General features: G+C 35.6%; 1 pseudogene; it reads left to right on the top strand.

The window, feature by feature from the left end:
- The first annotated feature begins 539 nt into the window (after positions 1-539).
- Positions 540-1,583, top strand: LOC149266299 (protein NODULATION SIGNALING PATHWAY 2-like; annotated as a pseudogene).
- Positions 1,584-6,487: the final 4,904 nt, after the last annotated feature.

The following is a 6,487-nucleotide window of genomic DNA, read 5'->3' on the forward strand; positions in this document are numbered from 1 at the left end:
TTATTTAATTTTGCAGTCTTATTGTAATTGAAATTTTCTGTCAGCAGCTGCATTTTTAGGTTAACAGCTGGCAGACAGATATCATGGTACAACTAAATATTTTTGCAGCACTTCAGTGTCCCGCTGAGAAAAAGTTTCTTCCAGCACTAATGGTATCGAAATCTTACATGTCTTCGGGATGCGATGAGGCCGCAGCTGGGATGATGTATCAACTGAAAGTCAGGCTGTCTCCGTCGCCTCATGGTTCAGCTGCCCAACCAACCAGAAAAACTCGTATCTATGGGTGCCAATGGTCCCCAAACTCATTCCTCACTCGAATTAAATCCACCTACCCAATTACTATAAGATTCATCTCTGTGTGAGGAAATGCGAATGGCCTCAACTAAGTCCTTAGTTCTGTATTGATCGAAAATCGATCGTTGTGCGACTTATAACATATATTAATCAATCGATCGTCGTGCTAGTTGGTCGTGAAAGAACTTCAGGCGAGCAGGCTTTTTCTTGTGTCTCTTTCCTCTGGCATTTGACCAAGATCAAGAATGTATACTGATCTCCAAGATGACAATAAAAATATCGAGGAAGATCCAATAGCGAGTCCTCAGAGTGACGCCATTGTCTTGTTAATCCCAATAGACAATGAGCATCCGGCTGCTCTAATTGCTGAGGATCAACTGCTTCCTGGTTGTGCTCATGTGGTCACAAACAAGGCAGACTCGTCCTCTCCCGATATCGATCATGGCTCCCTTCAGGATATGGAATACAATGGATTGAGGCTCCTACATCTCTTGACAGCATGTGCAGAGGCAACATCGCAGCGAGCACAAGATGTAGTGGAGGTCATACTCTGCAGGTTGCGAGAGCTGGTTTCTCCCACAGGCTCCACAATGGAGAGAGTGGCTTACTATCTCTACCATGCTCTACTTCAGTCCAATGGGAATTCCCTAGCCCATTTGGACAGCAATGATAAGAGCAGTAAGGAGCATTTTCTGGGCGCTTTAAAGCTGTTGCATGTAGCCTATCCTTACATACAGATACCTCATTTTACTGCTAAACAAAGTATGCTGGAAGCAGTAGCGGCCGCCGGCAGTGCTAAAAATGTGTGAATCCATGTTATTGACTTTGATATAATGGAGGGCATGCAATGGCCGCCATTAATGGAGGCTCTGAAGAGTAATGGAAATTATGATGTTGGTCACTTGAGAATCACGGCGATCAGATGGGCAGAGCAGGATGAAGAACGCCCGCTTTATTCCGGGCACACCGGAAGAAGATTGTCGGAGTACGCAAGCTCTGTGGGGATCCCATTTTCGTTCCAGGAAACAGATTTGAAAGGGCTGAAAGAGGTCCTACGGTCCCATGAGGGAGAGATTGTAATAGTGAATTGCATGTGGCAATTGCCTCACATGTTGAATCTGCGAGACAAATCGCAGTTGTTGGAATTCCTCGTCTCCGCACGCCACCTGAATCCCAAGGCCGTTACGCTCGCTACGGGCCCACGCGGCGTGGAGAGAAACAGGGCCAACTTCTTTGGGGAGCTTTTGTCGTTGTCTGCAGGATCTGTGCGCCATTTTCGACTCGCTTGAAGCTGGACTGCCACAGCATGGGCTTGCCAGAGCGATGGTGGAACGGTTATTCTTTGGACCCGCCATGGCAAAGAGAGTTGTGAGTAGTAGTGCGCGTGGCCCACCTGATAACATAAAATCTAACGTTGTTGACCTACCTCTCGAGTGTGTGGTTATGGCGCAGGTAGTATAAGCAAGGAGAATATGTTGTATGCAAAATATACGCTGGAGAGTGGGGGTAGATGATGTTATGGAGTAGAATTGGCGGGCGATCATCGACTGGTTTTGAAATGGGGTTGTGCCCCTTTAGTGTTGGTTTCTACGTGGAAAGCAACCTGATCATCATCCGGCATATTGCAGGTGCAGGGTAAAGCCCTCGCAACCAATCCGTCACCACAGTTTGGGTTATTTGGGTATGTACCTTCAGCTCGCTGTTATTCCCAGAAAGTCGAAAAATGAAATGAGATGCATACAATTCTTTAGATGCTTAAATGATTTCGAAAAATGTTCCATCTGGCCATATATATGTTGTGTTTAATTCCAAGGTTGAACACATATATAAAGAAGTGTTAAAAAATTGAAAGGTACGGTAGAGGTATCTGATAAAGTCATAGATAGAAATGCTGAATCTGCGATTAAGTGTGTTTTGATATTTGTGGTTACAATCCACGATAAGTGTGGTTTTGTTTTTCTATTTAAGGAAACATTAAGGAAGCAACGAGCTACAACGGAGGTTTATAAGTTATAGATGGAAATGTGTAAGTTGTGTTTTTGACGATGTGTTTCTAACTTATTGGGTAGATTTAGTGTCTTATGAAAAATAGGAGTACATTTAAAGTTTCAAGATGATCAGATTGAAAGAGAAAAGAAGGTAGAGTACAATAGTGTGATTAGAGCGTGTATTTTTAGTAATTCTTTTTATTAGTTTTATTTGAAGATTTTAAAATTTATTGGAAATGTAAATTTAAATTGTTGTTTTTATAACTTTAATGCTTAAGTTTTAAGGTTTTTTTATGTATTCAAAAATGTAATTTAAATTTAAATAGTCAAAAATAATTATCTAATTAAAAATTGTATTTTCACATTTTTTTTAAAATAAAAAGGTTATACTATATCATTTAATTAATTTATTCAAATAATTATTATATATTATTCAATTTCATATATATATATATATAGTTATTAGTTATTTTAATTTTTTATATTGAATTTATTTACATATGTGTTAATGTTAAGTTTATATTGACTTTGTTTTTAGGAGAGATTTGTTGGTTAAGGTGTTTTTTTTGAATATTGTTGTTACACCTAATTTTTAAACTTCCTAGTTAGCATAACCATTGGTTTTATAGCTTATCACATGAAAGAGAATTGTTTCCATATTAGTATCCTTATCCTTTAAGTTGCATGTGCGCTGGTCATGCGTATCATAGACAATTATACATTCACAAAATTTGCAATATAAATAAATGAGGTTAATAAAGGTTTATATCAATCAAAAGCTTCGTCAATTAGAAAGCTAGCTTTCTCATGAATTCATACCTTCCCCTCTATTTTTGGTATTACCATAGCTAGTGGTACTCTAGTACTAAGATCACCATCCTCCCTCACTTTCAAACTAAGACAATATTAAGATTACTGTTCTCCCTCACACTTGGTTTATGTGATAGCATCATTCCCCCCCACTTCCCCCCACTTCAGAATTAAGATAACAATATTTCATCACTATGCAACTTGGATAACATTAACATCATCCTTCATCTTGTGATAACGTCACAAACAATTCCAATTTTATTTGCCATACCTTATATGCTTTTCGCTCACTTTTTTAAATCTTTGCAGTTTAAAAATCATAAGAGACCAATAGTTGCAATCCTCTTCATAGGGGAAACCTTCTTTTACAATGAATACAATGTACAAGAAAATATTTGGTGATTCTAAGACTAGGTCTCCTTAGTATATATATAGAAGATAACACGTACAATTATAATAAAATGAGACCATGAGAGATTTCGTACATAACAAGATAACAATAGAAATGTAATCACCCAATTCTTAGGGACTAATAAAGGTTTTTAATGTTGACATGGGCTTATATAGGTCTTAACATGCCCCTCCAGTTCAAGCAAGTCTTGTCCTCAACACTTGAGTAAATGTCACTAATTCTCCTAGAATAAGACATATTCTCATGGCTTCTCTTCCATTGGTAGGTTCTTTCAATTGATGATGTACTCCACAATTTTTGGGTTATTCCACTGCTTAATCGTTATTTCAAGGATTCTTTATACTTCTAGTATGGTTTTCCTTTTCTCATTTATCTTTAGTACACATCCTAGCTACAAATAAATAGCATAATCATGATCTCAATTAGGTGGAAGACCCTTAGGCGTTAATCCTAGTACCTAGCTCAGTTACTGGACCACTTAACCCTTGTTTGGAGGATTTTTTCTACTTCTAATATGATTTTCCCTTCTTCATTCATCTCTCGTATCCTTCTCAACCACAAATGAATAACATAGTCATGATCTTAATTAAGTGGAATACCTTTAGGCATTAATCTAAACACCTTGTGACGATTGTTGACAACATTATGAAGACCCCATAACATAGATGATATTGATGTTTGAGCATTTATTGAACATAATTATGCCATTACACCATGGTTCCCCTTTTTGAGTAACTTTGTCATTCCATTAGAGCTTATCACTTTATAGCTTTTGCCTTGGATAACTATAAGTTTAATTTCCTTACCTTATGAGGTAAATTGATCTATAAAGAGACATGGATAATCCATTGGAGAATTTGTCACAACGAATATGATAAAATTATACTTAAAAATAAAAAAACTTTACTGTAATATTCCTACCATAAGACTCCCGTAAATTTTTTTATATTTATGAAGTGAAAATATTACGAATTTCATGTACAAAAGAGTATTAAGAATTGATTAAAATAAAATGGATCTTGATAACCTCATTCTCATTATTTGTTTTGTATGGATCTATGCTTTGAAAAAGAGGAGGGTGCAATTATGGTAAAAGGGGAAGAACCTTTGTGCTATGAAAACGAGGAGATATGTGAAAAGGAGATAGAAAAGGTAGCTCATTCCCATATACTTGGAAATAAAACCATCCAACTGCTAGTGGTGAATCGGGCACATCACCTTTCCTAGCCAAATCCCTATGTTTACATTATACTTGAACCCGAAAGTCTTCTTCACAAAGACATAGAAGGTCGATGGAACTTCCCTGCATTAAACTAAGGACGTTTCGAAGAATGTGGCTGAGCCAACATGTGAATAGACTTTTGTGTCAACTTCACTTTTCCTTCATACATACTTCATAGCTTCTATACTATTCTATTATCATTAACTCATAAGATCCATGGTCTCCATCTTTTTTTTTTGTTTATGATATGATTCTAGACACCTCCTTTTGTCACTATCCACTAGGCTCCTCTTCTTTTTCCAAATGCAAGCTAGTTGGCCTTTGGAATGCTAGTGTTTTATGATTGTTTAGATATGATGCCCTGAAGGAGAGTGGAGGGAAAAAGCTTCTATGTGTATCCCTCTTATGAAAATTGATTCTAGATGGACCCGTCGACTATAATGGCTATTGAGATAAAAAACCATCCTTTTCTTGAAAATATTGCATATGCATCAAAAGTAGATTATTTTAATAATACCATTAGAAATACTTTCATGGTTCCTATGCATTACATTCTTGAAACATTTGCAGGATTTTGTGTTTAAAAATACAAATAAGTCATGATATTTCCTTGAAGTAGAATGTATGTGAACCCTACACATAAGAGGATAAAGATGCCAAGATAGATTTCTTGAAAAATAAATATGTTTTGCATGCACGAAAAGGATAGTTGATTGTGATATATTTCATGAAAATGAGACATGTTTTTGCATGCATGGAAAGAATAACTACGGGGTTAGATTTCTTGGAAATAAATGTGTTTTTGCATCATGTAAAGAATAACTATTGTGTTAGACTTCTAGAAAACAATATGTGATTTTTAGAGTTTCTTGAAAAAGAAAATGTGCTTATATGCACATAGTTATTTTGCTAAGTTGATTGGAAAAGACTGTACAAATCAATAGCCATCATGTTAATTCTTCTTGAAGAGAATATGTATTTATGTACATAAAATATTAGCTAATGTGTTATTGTTCTTGGAAGAGAACATGTGTTTATATGCGTAGAAGTAATGGCCATGGTGTTAGATTTATTAGAAAATAGATGTTTATTTTCATGCACAAGAGAATATGTATTGTGATATAGCGATAAGTATTTATATGCAGAAGGATACTAGTTGTTAGGTTAATTTCTTTTAAAAAAGAATATGAATTTATATGCAGAAGGATCATAGTTAATACGCTAGTTTCTTTTAAAATATGGTAGTTATGATGGTTCTTCTTTTTGAAACAAATGTGTCTTGTGGAATAAATAATAGTTATTGTGGTGTTTAACTTCGAAAAGATTTCCCTCTTCTTGTAGAGAAGGGGATAACTGTAGAAGTTCCTTTAAATATTACCATGTTATTAGAGGCAGAAGTAGAATGTAATTGTTTCCCTTTCTCATGATACATGTGAAGGAGGGATAAGTGAGAGTGCCTGAATAATATTTATGTATTTTAACTTATGAATGTGAGTTAAGGATGGATTGACATGTGTAAAGATAAATAGACATGTTTTGGTAGTTATGTACTTTTAATTAATGTATGTGGAGCAAAAGAGGCATGTCTCAATACTTTGTATGTGTTTCAATTATGCACGTTAAAACATGTTTGAGGCATAACTAGTAAAGACTTATTATTTAGGTTTGATAAATATTTTATAATGATGATGTCAAAACTGCTGATGGTAGTGATGGTAGGAAATGACTATGTCTTATGTGAAGGATGGATTATGTTTAAAA

The sequence above is a fragment of the Pinus tabuliformis genome, chromosome 6 (genome assembly GCF_031772625.1).
Source record: "Pinus tabuliformis cultivar Carrire ecotype Pingquan chromosome 6, CPIR1, whole genome shotgun sequence".
Taxonomy (NCBI): Eukaryota; Viridiplantae; Streptophyta; class Pinopsida; order Pinales; family Pinaceae; genus Pinus; species Pinus tabuliformis.